General features: G+C 43.1%; 1 protein-coding gene across 1 annotated transcript in view; it reads left to right on the top strand.

Annotated features, from left to right (window-relative positions):
• TTC6 (tetratricopeptide repeat domain 6) overlaps window positions 1-16,871 on the top strand; it is an 832,741-nt gene that overhangs the window by 389,482 nt on the left and 426,388 nt on the right. The window lies entirely within an intron of this gene.

Raw genomic sequence — 16,871 nt, 5'->3', positions numbered from 1 at the left:
CAATAAGGACTGGGTAACCACACCTTCAATTTGGATCGGGACAGTTGTTTTGGGACCCACTATTCCCTCTGGCATAAGGTCTCCTGCCCAATTGGATGGGTTCTGGGGTGACTGAGTTCTATCAACATATAGGGCTCTTGGGTGCTCTTCCTCTGTGGATCCTCCATGGTTTCTCTGATTTTGGGAGGTCCCCACCTCTCCCTGTGTGGCCAGGGGGAACCTACATTCTCTCTTATAGTGCCCTGGCTTTCTACATCTGTGACATACACCAGAATGCTTAGTGTTTCTTCCTGATGCAAGCACATTATTTCTGTATTGTCTGGACAGTTCTTCCCCCCTTCAGTTCCTCGGGGGGGGGGGGGGGGGGAGTTGCCCTCATTGGAGAGTCAATTCCGGTCTGAAGGACCTTCAGTCTTGATTCCAGCTCATGGATTCTAGGATGGTACTCTTTTTCTGGGGTTGAGGTGGGTTCATGGTGCCCTCCCCCACTCCTTTGTTCATGTGGATTCTGAACCATAGCAGGGGTTTTTGATTGATCCTGGAGTGTCTTAACCTTTGGTACTATTCTCCCTTCCAATTTGAGGTGGGGGTCCCTCTCTATTTGGGTGACTTAGAGAGCTCCTCATAGCCTTTCTGTCTTCCTCTTCCCTGATCCCCCTCATTACAATAGAAAAGGAAGGAGGGTCCCTCCTCTTTTCTGCTAACCCAATTTTAATCACAGTCTCATCTGAATATAAAGCCCCCCTGATTATTTGTTCAGTTCAAGCCCTGTCCATTTCCTGTATCGTGATTGCCCTCTTTCTCATGGCTTTAAGTAGGACATGCTCTTGATGAGATATTGAGAGAGCTTTTCCTCAGGCCTCTGCATGGAGTTTTGAAGTGGATAAAGCAATCCTCTTTGTCTTCTGTACTACCATAAATGCCTTCTAAAATGCCCAAGCAATCCTGGGAAGTAGCATCAGGTTTGGAAAGGGTCTGAGACATTACTGCATCAAGGGCAGGGACATGTAAACTCTCTACCACCCTTTTCTTTTTCTCCAAATCAGTGCATTGCCATTCTAGTAGCATCTGAAGGGCCAAGACCATACAGTGGTCAAATTCCTTCTCTCCTGGTGGGGTGGGCTCAACTCCTGAGAATACTCTCAACCTCTTGAATGGGCTGGTATCATAATGAGGCTGCAGGAACCTCTCTAACACCTTCCCCACGGTACCTATCAGTATATCAGGGGAATAGGTTGGCTATCCCACCTGAGGCAGAATTCCTGCTACATCCTGCAGAGATTTTTTTCCATTTTTTAATAGGGCCTATTATTTTTCTGGCCAACCATCAGAAGGCTGGGATAGAACATCCACCCTCCCACTGGGATTAAGGAGAACAGACACTTTACTCTTCATATTGACTAAGGGAACAGATACCTATTCTCCTAGCAAAACTATAAGGGGTGATTTTTTAGGATCTAAATCAATAGAGCAAGTACAGGAAACTTTCACATTGCCCTGTGCATCATCATAAAATCTCCCCCTAATCTTTAATTGCTCCAACACCTGAAGATCTTCTAACGTCTGCTCAATGGCAGCTGACTCCATGTCCTCAGGGACACCATCCACCAATATAGCCTATGACAAGTTAAATCCTTCATCTCTATACCAATTTTTCAACACCAATACATTCTTAGCATCCATTTTTACCCAGACTGCCAGTCCTGTTCACAGTAAAAGAAATCAAAATTAATCAAATTGATTCCAGTGGTGCCTCCAAAAATGTATGTAATGCCCCCTTGACTGCTTACTTCATGGGGCGTTCCTGGGTCCAGGATTGACCTCGTGGGAACCCCCCTAGGGTCCGTCAGTCCTCACATTCTTGATACCTGGTTTCTCAACATGGGTAAAAAGGTGTTAGTGGGTGGGATTTCCCTCCCTTCACTTCAGGAAAACAGATGGGACTGTGAACAAGGCTGGCAACATGTACAAATACATTGCTAATAGGATGTCAAGCAGCCCCACTTATCTACTCATAGTTAATAGTCTGAGGCCACACAACTATATATATTTCTACAGGGTAGCAAAACATTTAATATTTGGCAATTTGGGTTGTTGGCCCCCACAGTATACCACCATATAGAATAGAAGGGACCTCTTGAGTTCCCGCTCAATCATGTGTTATTTTTAGCCTCCCCCTTTTTTCCCCAAGTCTCACCCATGTGAAAAGATGCAATTGGGCTGGTGGCAGTGTTGGCCTGGGGGGGGGTCCATTGTATCTAAACTGCTGCCATCTCCTCGGTGCTGCTTCCGCTCTGCTGAAAGGTCCATGCTAATGTTGGGGTCCACACCCTCCAGGGGACCTGACTCCACTTCCCAGTCTCTTTAACTCAGTTCATTCATCAATTCATCGATGAATGAACTGAGTTAGAGATGCCATCATCCTACAGCTAAGTAACTGTGGCAGTGCTCGTTAGTAATATAGGAAGCCTTGTTTGGCTCAACATAAGCACAACAAAAGTTTATTTATATGGCACTATAATTTAGTAAATTTCTACATATTTGGCACAACAATTGAAATACAAATAGGAGGAGGGTTGGTGCGTTTATGATTAGAAATAAGAGCGGCATAGCCTGGATGGCTATAGCTTTAAAGTATATGAAACCACCACCTTCACCCTTAAAAAATTTGGTTTGAACTATAAGTTGAATAAGATGGTAGCTGCTTGTTGTGTTGACATTTAATTAAATTAATAAGGTTGGATTTCACAATCTTTAAAATGCATGTATTCATAATTGAACTTACACCAATGATCTTTCAGTAGTTGGTTTACTAAATATATGTTGGCATAAACCCTATGTTACAACCAAATGCCCTACTACATTGCCTTCTGTCTTTCTCTTTTAACCTTAAGCTGTAAACTCTCTAGAACTCTTATGAGACTATGTTCATCTAGAGCGGTAGCTCTTAGCCTACCACAGTCTCACACTTTGCTTTCCTGATTGCTCTATGCCTCTCTGGCCATTCCCTGCCTCTTGCAGGCCTTTAAGAGAGCTAAAGCTATCTCTAAGCAAATCATGAATTAACTTCAGCTCAATTAGTGATACGATCCTCTGCCACTCATTTATTTCTCCTGACTAGTTTCTAGTTAAAGACTTCCTGGAACTGCACCTGCCATAAATCTTTCACTTTCTATTCCTCCAGGTACCATAACTCCTAGCAGCCTCCTGTTTCCTGTCCTCCTTAGGACTTCAACTCCCAGAATCCTGTTTCTTAAAGTGACATTATATTCAAGGGCTCTCTATATAGCACCTTCTATGTCTATGTCTCTAGCTGGCTATGTTCTGTCCTTTTCTGGGCTATTCATGGCTGTGTGAGATGCCTACCATATCACATAATTCTTCACCGCCCCTAACAGAGCTCTTATGCACATAACATAAGCCACTTTCTTCCCCTTTCTGAAATGAAACCACCCTATCCCTTACAAAGGGAAACCAGTGTATTCCCCTCAATGGGATGTTGTATCTCTGTTTACATGTGCATAATTTTGCTGCCTTCATCCTCTTGATATCCCAAAATATCTTTTGCTCCTCCTGCTATATTAATACTGTCCATGTGGAATCTGTTTGCATATCCTTCTCCAAGTAACCCTTGGATCTACCATACTCCTGGCAATAGCACAAAATGTCTCCTAGTACCCTGTTCTATCCTTTTACAAACTTTCTTAAGTGTATTCACAGCAGTGCCTTATAGGCCATAGTCCTCTCTCTGACTGACTACTTCATAACTAGTGGCTCATTCATCTGGCCCTGGCCACTGCATTTTTCAACCAGTTTATTTCGATTTGATTGCCACTTCATTGTCAACTCTCACACTGGTACAATACACATTATTATGATCATATAATAATAAATAATCAATAAAAATACTAAATAATACAATATAATAAAATAAAATCTAAAATATCTAAAAAGAAACAGAAAAATCAATACAGTAATACAGATCAGTAAATCTAAAAAAGAAAACTAAATATTATAAAATAAATTAACTCCGTAGTCATTCAAACAAATTAAATTTCTCAGGTTGTAAATGCCTGTTCAAATAGCCAGGCTTTGATCTTCTTCTTTAAATTCATATAAGATGGTTGAAAATGTAGCTCTGGAGATACAAAATCCCATAAGAAAGGATCTATTTTGCTAAATACTGTTTTTCTTGTCACTTGGAACTTCATTTGAGAAGCGGGAGGAACATGGAGGAAACTCTGCAGTGAAGAACACCAGGGCTTATTGGGAGCATGTTGTTTTGTGCCATATAGCAGAAAACAATATCTGAAGATTTGGTAGAGCCATAGAATCTAAACATTTATAGACTAACTATTAAGTTTTAAATTTAATTCTCCATATAACTGGCAAACAATGCACTTCTTTAAAATTGAGACTTATGCGATCTCTAATATGATTCCCAGTAAATATCCTTGCAAATGCATTTTGAATACGTTGTAAACACTGTCGGAGTTGAAAGGAAGACCCCAACAGAGTAAGTTGCAGTAATTCTTCTGGTTACCAGTGCTTGTATAATAGATGTCAGTTCATACCTGTATAAATAGGGGCAAAGTTGCCTAATCTTATGAAAATTAAAAAATGAAGTTTTCACTACAACTGTAATCTAAGCATCCATTGAAAATTGGTTATCCAAAAGCACTCGCAGATTCTGTACTACCTTCTTGGATAGAAACTCAAAAACATCTACTATCAAATGGTTGGCTTACTCTATGAACTTGATTCATAAATATCATTTAAGACTATTTTAGGATAAGCTACAAGTCGTGGAACTTTAACTACTCAGCCACCTCCATTAAATAGGCATTAAGACAGGACATTATTATAGACTGATCATGAGTCATCCTGACTGAAAGCTGTAAACCATCCATAGAGATATAACATTTAATCCAATAGCAATCTAAAACTTCAGCAGGGGTGGAGGGGGGGGGGTCATAAAAGTTTTAAATAAAACTGAAGACATTATTGAACCTTGAGGGACCACACAGGACAAAGTTCAATATTCAGCAATATTGTTTTTACAATTAAAGCTTGATCTTTCCAAAAAAATGAGTTTCATTTCAGAACACCATCACTAATTTCTATTGCTTGAAGTCGCCATAGTAAACACATTTGTGATCTATTGTTTTAAATACTGAGGATAGATCTGAAAAAAGCTAAGACATTATCTTGGCCTTGATCTGCTTGGGTTTGTATCTCATTGATTAGTGATACAAGGACAGTTTCTGTCTCCTGACCCTAACTGAAACCAGCTTGCTTAAGATGAAGTAATGCTAAGTCATCCAAAAAGAATCTCAGTTGTCAATATACTATCCTTTCAATGACTTATTTTTCCTCATTCCACTTTTTCCCTTAGGGACCCTCTCACAGTATAAGCCATCCTATCCTGTTCACTGCCCCTTCTTGCTTTAAACCATGAATGTATTCCTAATTAGAATATATAGGCTATCTCCACCTCCCTGATTTTAGTCCATTTTCTGCCTGTTTACTGAATTTTGCAAAAAAAAAAAAAAAAGATATTTCATTTCACATTTGCTCTCCCTATTCTCTCAGGCCTATTCACTTTTTGGCTGTTGTATCATTTTCTGCTTCTTGTAAGCTTACTAAGGTAAACCTTTGTCTCTACAGTAGAACCCCTCCTTTGTCATCTTTCTTTAAACCTCTATCACCTATTCTTTTTAGCTGTCTTCATTTCTCTTGCTTTTCCTAGCTCTCTTACTTTGCCTTCTTTCTATTTGCAGTAGCCCAGAACAGGAAAGTACTAATTTTCTGCTCCAGTAGAACATCAGAAGGCAAACTAAGGACAGATACCTTCCTTGCTCATTAGGGGACAAGTATTCATACCTTTGGTGGCCAGAATTTGAATAAAATTAAAAAGAAATCATGGAACAATGATCCACATAGTTCCTTTTGGTCAATATAAATTTGCTTTTGGTTGTTTGGGCTTTTTCTCTGAGGAAGGGAATGCTTAGGCCGGCCATCATAGTTGGTGATTCAATTATTAGAAATGTAGATAGCAGGGTGGCTGGTGGACGTGAGGACCGGCTGGTAACTTGCCTGTCTGGTGCGAACGTGGCAGACCTCATGCATCAACTAGATAGGATTATAGACAGTGCTGGGGAGGAGCCAGCTGTTGTGGTTCCTGTGGGCACCAACGACATAGGAAAATGTGGGAGAGAGGTTCTAGAAGCCAAATTTAGGATTTTAGGTAGGAAACTGAAATCTAGAACCTCCAGGGTGGCATTCGCTGAAATGCTTCCTGTTTCATGTGCAGGTCCTCAAAGGCAGGCAGAGCTCCAGAGTGTCAATGCGTGGATGAGACAATGGTGCAGGGAAGAGGGATTCAGTTTTGTAAGGAACTGGGGAAAACTTTGGGGAAGGGGGAGACTTTTCCAAAAGGATAGGCTCCACCTTAACCAGAGTGGAACCAAGCTGCTGGCACTAACTTTCAAAAAGGAGATAGAGCAGCTTTTAAACTAGAACAAGGGGGAAAGCCAACAGTCACTCAGCAGTGCATGGTTCAGAGAAATGTATCCTTGAAGGATACTAATGAAACAGGAGAGTTAGGGCATCCAACATAGAGGTTCCAATAAAAGCAAACGTAGTCCATGTGCCTATATGTAAAAAATTACCGAAGCTAGGGATTTCCGAATTATCGCTAACAACTGAAAAGCAGGTTGTTAAAACAAGCAAAAACCACACTTTGAAATGTCTGTATGCCAATGCCGGAAATCTAAGAAGTAAGATGGGAGAGTTAGAGTGTATAGCAGCAAATGATGAGACTGACATAATTGGCATCACAGAGACTTGGTGGAAGGAGGATAACCAATGGGACAGTGCTATATCAGGGTACAAATTATATCGCAGTGATAGGGAGGATCAACTTGGTGGGGGTATGGCACTTTATGTCCGGGAGGGTATAGAGTCCAACAGGATAAAGATCATACAAGAGAATAAATGCTCAATAGAATCTATATGGGTAGAAATCCCATGTGTGTTGGGTAAGAGTATAGTGATAGGAGTATACTACCGTCCACCTGGACAAAATGGTCAGACAGATGATGAAATGCTAAGAGAAATCAGGGAAGCAAACCAATTTGGCAGTGCAATAATAATGGGAGATTTCAATTACCACAACAGTATCGAAGCAAAACCTTGCACATCAGCAAGTAACCAACAATAATGGCGCAGGAACAAATCTTCAATTCCACAAGTTCTGAATTTATTATGTATAATAACTCATAAGGATGAAGATGGCAACTCCACAAATCAAACAGCAATCATTTGTACAAAGTCCCCCGACACGGTCCCGTGTTTCGGGACCCCAATATTGACTGGGTAAATGTAACATCAGGACTTGCTAGAGACATAAAGTTCCTAGATGTAATAAATGATTGCTTCCTGGAGCAATTGGTTCAGGAACCAACAAGAGAGGGAGCTATTTTAGATATAATTCTTAGTGGAACGCAAGATTTGGTGAGAGAAGTAATGGTGGTGGGGTCACTTGGCAACAGTGATCATAACATGATCAAATTTAAACTAAAAACTGGAAGGGGGACAATAAGTAAATCTGCAGCTCTAACACTAAATTTTAAAAAGGGAAACTTTGATAAAATGAGGAAAATAGTTAGAAAGAAACTGAAAGGTGCAGCTGCAAAGGTTAAAAGTATTCAACAGGCTTGGACATTGTTTAAAAATACCATCCTAGAGGCGGAGTCCATATGTATTCCGCACATTAAGAAAGGTGGAAGGAAGGCAAAACGATTACCATCATGGTTAAAAGGTGAGGTGAAAGAGGCTATTTTAGCCAAAAAAACATCCTTCAAAAATTGGAAGAAGGATCCATCTGAAGAAAATAGGATAAAACATAAGCATTGTCAAGGTAAGTGTAAAACATTGATAAGACAGGCGAAGAGAGAATTTGAAATTAAGTTGGCCATAGAGGCAAAAACTCATAATAAAAACTTTTTTAAATATATCCAAAGCAAGAAACCTGTGAGGGAGTCTCTTGGACCATTAGATGACCGAGGGGTTAAAGGGGCTCTTAGGGAAGATAAGGCCATTGCAGAAAGACTAAATGAATTCTTTGCCTCCTTGTTTACTAATGAGGATGTTGGGGAGATACCAGTTCCGGAAATGGTTTTCAGGGGTGATGAGTCAGACGAACTGAATGAAATCACTGTGAACCTGGAAGATGTAGTAGGCCAGGTTCACTGTGAACCTGGAAGATGTCATAGGCCAGATTGACAAACTAAAGAGTAGCAAATCACCTGGACCAGTTGGTATGCATCCTAGGGTTCTGAAGGAACTCAAAAATAAAATTTCTGATCTATTAGTTAAAATGTTAACCTATCATTAAAATCATCCATTGTACCTGAAGACTGGAGGGTGGCCCAATATTTTAAAAAGGTTCCAGGGCTATCCGGGTAACTATAGACCAGTGAGCCTGACTTCAGTGCTGGGAAAAATATTGGAAACTATTCTCAAGATCAAAATCGTAGAGCATATAGAAAGACATGATTTAATGGGACACAGTCAACATGGATTTACCCAAGGGAAGTCTTGCCTAACAAATCTGCTTCATTTTTTTGAAGGGGTTAATAAACATGTGGATAAAGGTGAACCGGTAGATGTAGTGTATTTGGATTTTCAGAAGGCGTTTGACAAAGTCCCTCACGAGAGACTTCTACGAAAACTAAAAAGTCATGGGATAGGAGGCGATGTCCTTTCGTGGATTACAAACTGGTTAAAAGACAGGAAACAGAGAGTAGGATTAAATGGTCAATTTTCTCAGTGGAAAAGGGTAAACAGTGGAGTGCCTCAGGGATCTGTACTTGGACCGGTGCTTTTCAATATATATATAAATGATCTGGAAAGGAATACGACAAGTGAGGTTATCAAATTTGCGGATGATACAAAATTATTCAGAGTAGTTAAATCACAAGCAGACTGTGATACATTACAGGAGGACCTTGCAAGACTGGAAGATTGGGCATCCAAATGGCAGATGAAATTTAATGTGGACAAGTGCAAGGTGGTGCATATAGGGAAAAATAACCCTTGCTGTAGTTACACAATGTTAGGTTCCATATTACGAGCTACCACCCAGGAAAAAGATCTAGGCATCATAGTGGATAATACTTTAAAATCATCGGCTCAGTGTGCTGCAGCAATCAAAAAAGCAAATAGAATGTTAAGAATTATTAGGAAGGGAATGGTTAATAGAACGGAAAATATTCATAATGCCTCTGTATTGCTCCATGGTTAGACCACACCTTGAATACTGTGTACAATTCTGGTCGCCGCATCTCAAAAAAGATATAGTTGTGATGGAGAAGGTACAGAGAAGGGCAACCAAAATGATAAAGGGGATGGAACAGCTCCCCTATGAGGAAAGGCTGAAGAGGTTAGGGCTGTTCAGCTTGGAGAAGAGACAGCTGAGGGGGCATATGATAGAGGACTTTAAGATCATGAGAGGTCTTGAACGAGTAGATGTGAATCGGTTATTTATACTTTCGAATAACAGAAGGACTAGGGGGCATTCCCTGAAGTTAGCAAATAGCACATTTAAGACTAATCGGAGACTATTCTTTTTCACTCAATGCAGAATAAAACTCTGGAATTTTTGCCAGAGGATGTGGTTAGTGTAGTTAGTGTAGCTGGTTTCAAAAAAGGTTTGGATAAGTTCTTGGAGGAGAAGTCCATTAATGGCTATTATTCAATTTTACTTAGGGAATAGTCACTGCTATTAATTGCATCAGTAGCATGGGATCTTCTTAGTGTTTTGCCAGGTTCTTGTGGCCTGGTTTTGGCGTCTGTTGGAAACAGGATGCTGGGCTTGATGGACCCTTGGTCTGACCCAGCATGGCAATTTCTTACGTTCTTATGTAGTAGGCCAGATTGACAAATTAAAGAGTAGCAAATCACCTGGACCAGATGGTTTGCATCCTAGGGTACTGATGGAACTAAAAAATGAAATTTCTGATCTATTAGTTAAAATTTGTAACCTATCATTAAAATCATTAGGGATGTGCAGCAGGGATGGATTTGTCCCATTCAGTATTCGTCAGGACCCAAATCCGTTGCATCCGTTCTCGGGGACCCTGATCGTTCATTAGTTAAATATGTTTTCGTTTCCCAAAAAAACCCCCATTCCAACATTTTAAATGTAATTACCCTCAACCCCCCACCTTTCTGACCCCCCCAAGACTTGCCAAATGTCCCTGGTGGTCTAGCATGATTTTTAGGGGTAGGCATTCGTTTGCAAAGTATTGGCAATCTGCAACGTATATGCCATATTTGTTGTATTCCTGGAGGTCATGAAACATACAGCAAACCCCCACGAATACAATGTATCACTAACGAATAAACCCCCACCCTCCTGACCTCCCCAAGACTTGCCAAAAGTCCCTGGTGGTCCAGTGGAGGTCCTGGAGCTATATCCTGCACTCGGGCTGTTGGCTGCTGGTATTCAAATTGGCCCTGAAAGCCTTTGTCCTTACTATGTCACAGGGGCTACCGGTACGATTGTTCGGCTCCTGTCACATGGTAGGAGTAATGGAATGCCGGCGCAATCTTGTGCTTCTACCATGTGACGGACCGACCAATGACACCGGTAGCCCCTGTGACATAGTAAGGGCAAAAGCTATCGGCGCCATTTTGAATACTGGCAGCCAATGGCCCGAGTGCAGGATATAGCTCCAGGACCTCCACTGGACCACCAGGGACTTTTGGCAAGTCTTGGGGAGGTCAGGAGGGTGGGGGTTTATTCGTTAGTGATACATTGTATTCGTGGGGGTTTGCTGTATGTTTCATGACCTCCAGGAATACAACAAATATGGCATATACGTTGCAGATTGCCAATACTTTGCAAACGAATGCCTACCCCTAAAAATCATCCATTGTACTTGAAGACTGGAGGGTGGCCAATGTAACCCCAATATTTAAAAAAGGCTCCAGGGGTGATCCGGGTAACTATAGACCAGTGAGTCTGACATCAGTGCAGGGAAAAATAGTGGAAACTATTCTAAACATCAAAATCATAAAGCATATAGAAAGACATGGTTTAATGGAACACAGTCAACATGGATTTACCAAAGGGAAGTCTTGCCTAACAAATCTGCTTCATTTTTTTGAAGAGGTTAATAAACATGTGGATAAAGGTGAACCAGTAGATGTAGTGTATTTGGATTTTCAGAAGGCGTTTGGCAAAGTCCCTCGAGAGGCTTCTAAGAAATCTAAAAAAGTCATGGAATAGGAGGTGATGTCCTTTTATGGATTACAAAGTGGTTAAAAGACAGGAAACAGAGAGTAGGATTAATTGGTGAATTTTCTCAGTGGAAAAAGGTAAACAGTGGAGTGCCTCAGGGATCTGTACTTGGACCGATGATTTTCAATATCTACCTTATAAATGGCCTGTGACCGACGGCCCGCAAATGCGCAGTAGAGACCAGCTCTACCGCGCATGTGCGGGCGAGCACGTCGCTCTGAGGCAGCTTCAGAAAGAAAAAAAAATGGCGGCGGCGGCGGTACCGGCAGCGGGCGGCGACGGCGGTAGCGAGCGACGGCGGTAGCGGCGACGGCGGTAGCGACGGCGGTAGCGGCGACGGCGGTAGCGGGCGGTAGCGAGGGAGGGAGAAGAGAGAGAGAGGGAGGGACGGACTGAGTGGGAGGGAGGGACGGAGAGAGAGAGTGGGAGGGAGTGACTGAGTGAGAGGGAGGGATTGAGTGAGGGGGAGGGACTGAGTGAGAGGGAGGGAGTGGGACTGAGTGAGAGGGAGAGGGGGGACTGGGAGAGAGAGGGAGTGAGTGGGACTGAGTGAGTGAGAGGGAGGGGGGAGGGAGTGACTGAGTGGGAGGGAGGGATTGAGTGAGGGGGAGGGACTGAGGGAGGGAGTGGGACTGAGGGAGAGAGAGGGAGGGAGGGAGTGGGACTGAGGGAGAGGAGGGAGGGAGTGGGACTGAGGGAGAGGACGGAGAGAGTGGGGACTGAGGGAGAGTGAGTGGGACTGAGTGAGTGAGAGGGAGGGAGAGAGGGGGGAGGGAGTGAGTGAGACTGAGTGGGAGGGAGGGACTGAGTGATAGGAGAGGGAGGGTGGGGAGGAGTGGGTGAGGGAGGGGGTGGTGAAGAGTGAGGGGAGAGAGAAAGAGGGGGAGGTGAGAGACAGAGGGATGTAGCCCGTTTTAACGGGCTTAACGGCTTGTATATATATAAATGATCTGGAAAGGAATACTATGAATGAGGTTATCAAATTTGCAGATGATACAAAATTATTCAGAGTAGTTAAATCACAAGCGGATTGTGATACATTACAGGAGGACCTTGCAAGACTGGAAGATTGGGCATCCAAAATGGCAGATGAAATTTAATGTGGACAAGTGCAAGGTTTTGCATATAGGGAAAAATAACTCTTGCTGTAGATACACAATGTTAGGTTCCATAGTAGGAGATACCACCCAGGAAAAATATCTAGGCATCCTAGTGGATAATACTTTAAAATCGTCAGCTCAGTGTGCTGCAGCAGTCAAAAAAGCAAACAGAATGTTAGGAATTATTAGGAAGGGAATGGTTAATAAAACAGAAAATGTCATAATGCCTCTATATCGCTCCATGGTGAGACTGCACCTTGAATGCTGTGTACAATTCTGGTCGCCACATCTTAAAAAAGATATAGCTGCAATGGAGAAGGTACAGAGAAGAGCAACCTAAATGATAAAGGGGATGGAACAGCTCCCCTATGAGGAAAGGCTGAAGAGGTTAGGGCTGTTCAGCTTGGAGAAGAGATGGCTGAGGGGGGATATGATAGAGGTCTTTAAGTTCATGAGAGACTTGAACGACTAGATGTGAATCGGTTATTTATACTTTCGAATAACAGAAGGACTAGGGGGCATTCCCTGAAGTTAGCAAATAGCACATTTAAGACTAATCGGAAACAATTTTTTTTTCACTCAATGCACAATAAAGCTCTGGAATTTTTGCCAGAGGATGTGGTTAGTGTAGTTAGTGTAGCTGGTTTCAAAAAAGGTTTTAATAAGTTCTTGGAGGAGAAGTCCATTAACTGCTATTAATCAATTTTACTTAGGGAATAGCCACTGCTATTAATTGCATCAGTAGCATGGGATCTTCTTAGTGTTTGAGTAATTGCCAGGTTCTTGTGGCCTGGTTTGACCTCTGTTGGAAACAGGATGCTGGGCTTGATGGACCCTTGGTCTGACCCAGCATGGCAATTTCTTATGTTCTTAGGAAATGAAACAAATTGCAAACTTCCTCTTCTCTGCTCACACAAATCCAGGAAGTGTTGGTCCACACCAACACCTAGTCTCTGGGTTTCACAGCCTGGATGTTGAGAGAGTCATAATAAAATTGCTTAGGTAAAGATGCTTAAAGTCCTTCTGTCTTCTAGAAGGAAATCTATCAGAAGGTGTTATGGCTTTTCATGAAGGAGGCTTGCCGTAGTCATTCCTCTTTTCCCCATAAAAATTACGTGAATAATTTCTACATCTTCCAAATTTTGGCCTAAAACCAACTATGATTCACCTTATTGCAATTGGTGTTTATTACCAGCATGTAAAAGAAAATTCCAGCTCTGTACAGGATTTAATTGCCAGATTCATGAGGGGATTGCTTCAGTTGAAGCCTCTTATTAGGGCTCTAACAGAGTCATTCAATATCCTTCTTCAAACATCTAGACTCTTGTACTTCAAGTACCTGGCCATGAAGGTCACATTTTTGGTGGCAATCACCAGCACACAGAGACATTGAATTTCAGATCATGTGACTTATACATGCAATACCTGAATTCATCACAATAGAATGGTGCTTTTCATGCATTCTAAGTTTTTAGCAAATGTGATGTTGCGGTCCAGGTCGCAGCACTCACGACCGGGACCTTACATTCTCTTCCGGGGTCCTGGGCCCGGGAGCTCCGCGTTGGTTCGCCGGTCCGTGGGCCTGGTTCCCGGCAGCAACCGCTGTGCCCAGGCGGGCCGACAAGACCTGATCTGCGGCGGCGTCTCTACGAGGGAGACGCCGCCGAGTCACTGAGTTCAGCCCCTCCCCTCCTAAGCACGCGCGTGCGCGAGGAGGGTGACTTTAAAGGGCTTTTTCCGCCACATGGCGGGCCGCCCCTTTCCATGATGTCAGACGCCGGCAAATACTTAAGGCCGGCGTCTGCCTCTGTTTGATGCCTTGCAACAAGGTTACCTTCTGGTGCTTGTTGCTGTGTGCTCTGGGTGCTTGCCTGCTTCCTTTATTTATTTTATTTATTTAAGGTTTTTTTATACCGGCATTCAAGAACTCGTTCTCATCATGTCGGTTTACAGAAAAACAGGGGTGCAATAATATAACCATAAACATAAATAAACGTGGAGAAGAGAAGCAGTTACAATTAACAAGGGCTAATGAACTGGGATAGTAAGAAATAAAAGAGATAGAGGAGGATAATTATATACAATTGTACAAAGTAACAATTGCTGTTACTTGCTGTTTCCTTGCTGTTTCCAGTTCTTCCAGTTGTTCCAGCTCCAGCTGTTCCAGCTCCAGCTGTTCCTGTCCCAATTGATCCAGCTCCAGGTCTGGATTTTCCTCTCGTGCTCCAGCTTCTGCTTCAGTTCGAGTCCCAGTCCTTCGTGTTCCAGATTCCTGTCTGCCTCTGTTCTGGTCCCGGATCTTCCCTGCCTGTCCCGGTACTGCTTCTCTGGTTCTGACTTCAGCCTGCTTAAGACCCTCCATGTCTGCCGCCTGCCTCGACCCCGGACCTTCTCTACTGGTTTCGCTGATCGCCTAAGCCCCAGCGGCCCGGGCTGCTACGGGCTCCTCCCGGGGGAGTCTCGGGCTTCCAGGGTGAAGTCCTCATCTTCAGTCTCCTAAGGCCCAGCAGCCCGGCTCCTACGGGCTCCTCCCGGGGGAGTCTCGGGCTTCCAGGGTGAAGATCTATCTTATCGCTCTTCCAGGTATCCGCCTCCCGCCTACGGAGACTCCTCTTCTCACCATCCCTCTTCTCCGTCAGGCTGGCCCAGGGGTCCATCAAGACACTCACAACATGTGATGCTGGTCTTCAAAGGTAATATGTCAGTCATTCTGCCAGCATTTTCCCTCGGTCATGTAGGTTTAAAGGTGAAAAGGTCTATTATTCCCTGGATTGCTTTCATCTTCTACCTGGAACTGACTAAAGCTCATAAACGTTCACCTAACATTTTGTTTTTTGTGACCTTAGTATATCTGGAATTTCAATGATAAAACACACCATTTTAAATTAAGTAGCAAATTGCATGTCTTTCTCTACTGCCCAGGTGGGCTTAAACTTAAACAAATATCTTAATGCACATAATGTAAGGGCCATGGCAATATAAATGTTAGGAATTGTGGACCCTTGGGCCGGCCAGTGGAGGAAGAAGGATGGAAGATCTCCGCAGTAGAAGAGTGGCCAGGAGGCTGAGGATGCAAGGAGACCAGTGGTTAGCTTCACCCTTGGAAGCCCGAGGTTCCCCTGGGAGGAGCCCGTGAGAACCCGAGCCGCTGGGACTTAGGTGAAGTTTCCCGGGGACGAGTCCAGACGTCGCAGTGAAGAAGTGCAGGTCGGTGGGACAGTCTGAGGATCAGGGCCGGAGACAGACAGAGAATGACCAGAAGACGAACCAGATCAGTACCAGGAAGACAGGCCGATGGGTCAGGAATCGAGTCTGGAACCGGAATGGAAGCAGGATCGGGATCAAGGCTGGAACTGGAACGGAAGCTGGATCAGGCTGGAGCAGGAACGGAAGCAGGATCAAGGCTGGAGCAGGAACGGAACAGCAACTAGATACTCACACCGGAGTGAACCTCGTTGCAAGGCAATCCTCTGGAGCAGGGCCAGGGTTTAAATACCCTGCTGGTGTCTGACGTCACTCCGGAGGCTGGCTGAGGTTTCCCGCACCTGCAGCTTTAAGAGTTGCTTCCTTGCGGGCGTGCATATCGAATGGGCAGAGCCAGGCCAGAGGACACGACAGCGTCTCCCTCGAGGAGACGCCGCAGTGGGGAAAGGCTTGTGCAGACCTGTATTGGCGTCGGGGAGGCCAGCTGGACGTTCGGGTCTTAGCAGAGATAAGAACCCCGCGACCGGGATCGCAACAATAAGTCACCTATTTAAGATTTTCCTATATTGAGAAGATTTGCAAGACTGCAGTGTGTATTTTAGTCTATACATTTATATCCTATTTCTCTCTGGATACGGTTTCCTAGTGGGACAGTAGGTATTATGGAAAGTAACTTTGCTATGACAAACCAATACAAAAAATAACCACCAAGGAATGTAATGATATTAACAAAAGTAAATTAACATTATTTCTCAATCTTCCCAAAATGAACAAAAAATACCAAGGATATTTGCATTCTAACATACATCTTGTATACCAAAAGTATTTTTTTTAGAAATTATTTGAAATTATTTGAAATCAGATTTTTATGGGAGAGATTGATGGTTTCATATAGCTGAACCACAAACCACCTTCCTCATTGTGATGTCCATGTTTTTACTGAGAAAAAAAATGTTTTAAAAAAGTGATTCCTAGTGAATTTTGCAAAAGTGGCGCTCCAAAATTAACCTACTATTAGTTCATAAAATAGCAATATTTTGGCATCAAGCTTAAAAGACATAAGTTTAGAAACCAGCATCAAAAGTTAATAGCTTCCTGCCCTCCCAATGAGGCCACGTTTCAGATTAAATCCTTTGTCAGGGGAAATTTTCATTCTTTATTGTAGTGCCACTGCCAATGATCCAGTGCTGCAATCCTCATCTCTTTCGCTTGAAACACTAATCCTCATCTCTTTCGCTTGAAATGCTCACTGAAAAAGT

This window comes from Rhinatrema bivittatum, chromosome 4 (assembly GCF_901001135.1).
Source record: "Rhinatrema bivittatum chromosome 4, aRhiBiv1.1, whole genome shotgun sequence".
NCBI lineage: Eukaryota > Metazoa > Chordata > Amphibia > Gymnophiona > Rhinatrematidae > Rhinatrema > Rhinatrema bivittatum.
This window is presented reverse-complemented; position numbering and strand designations above follow the sequence as displayed.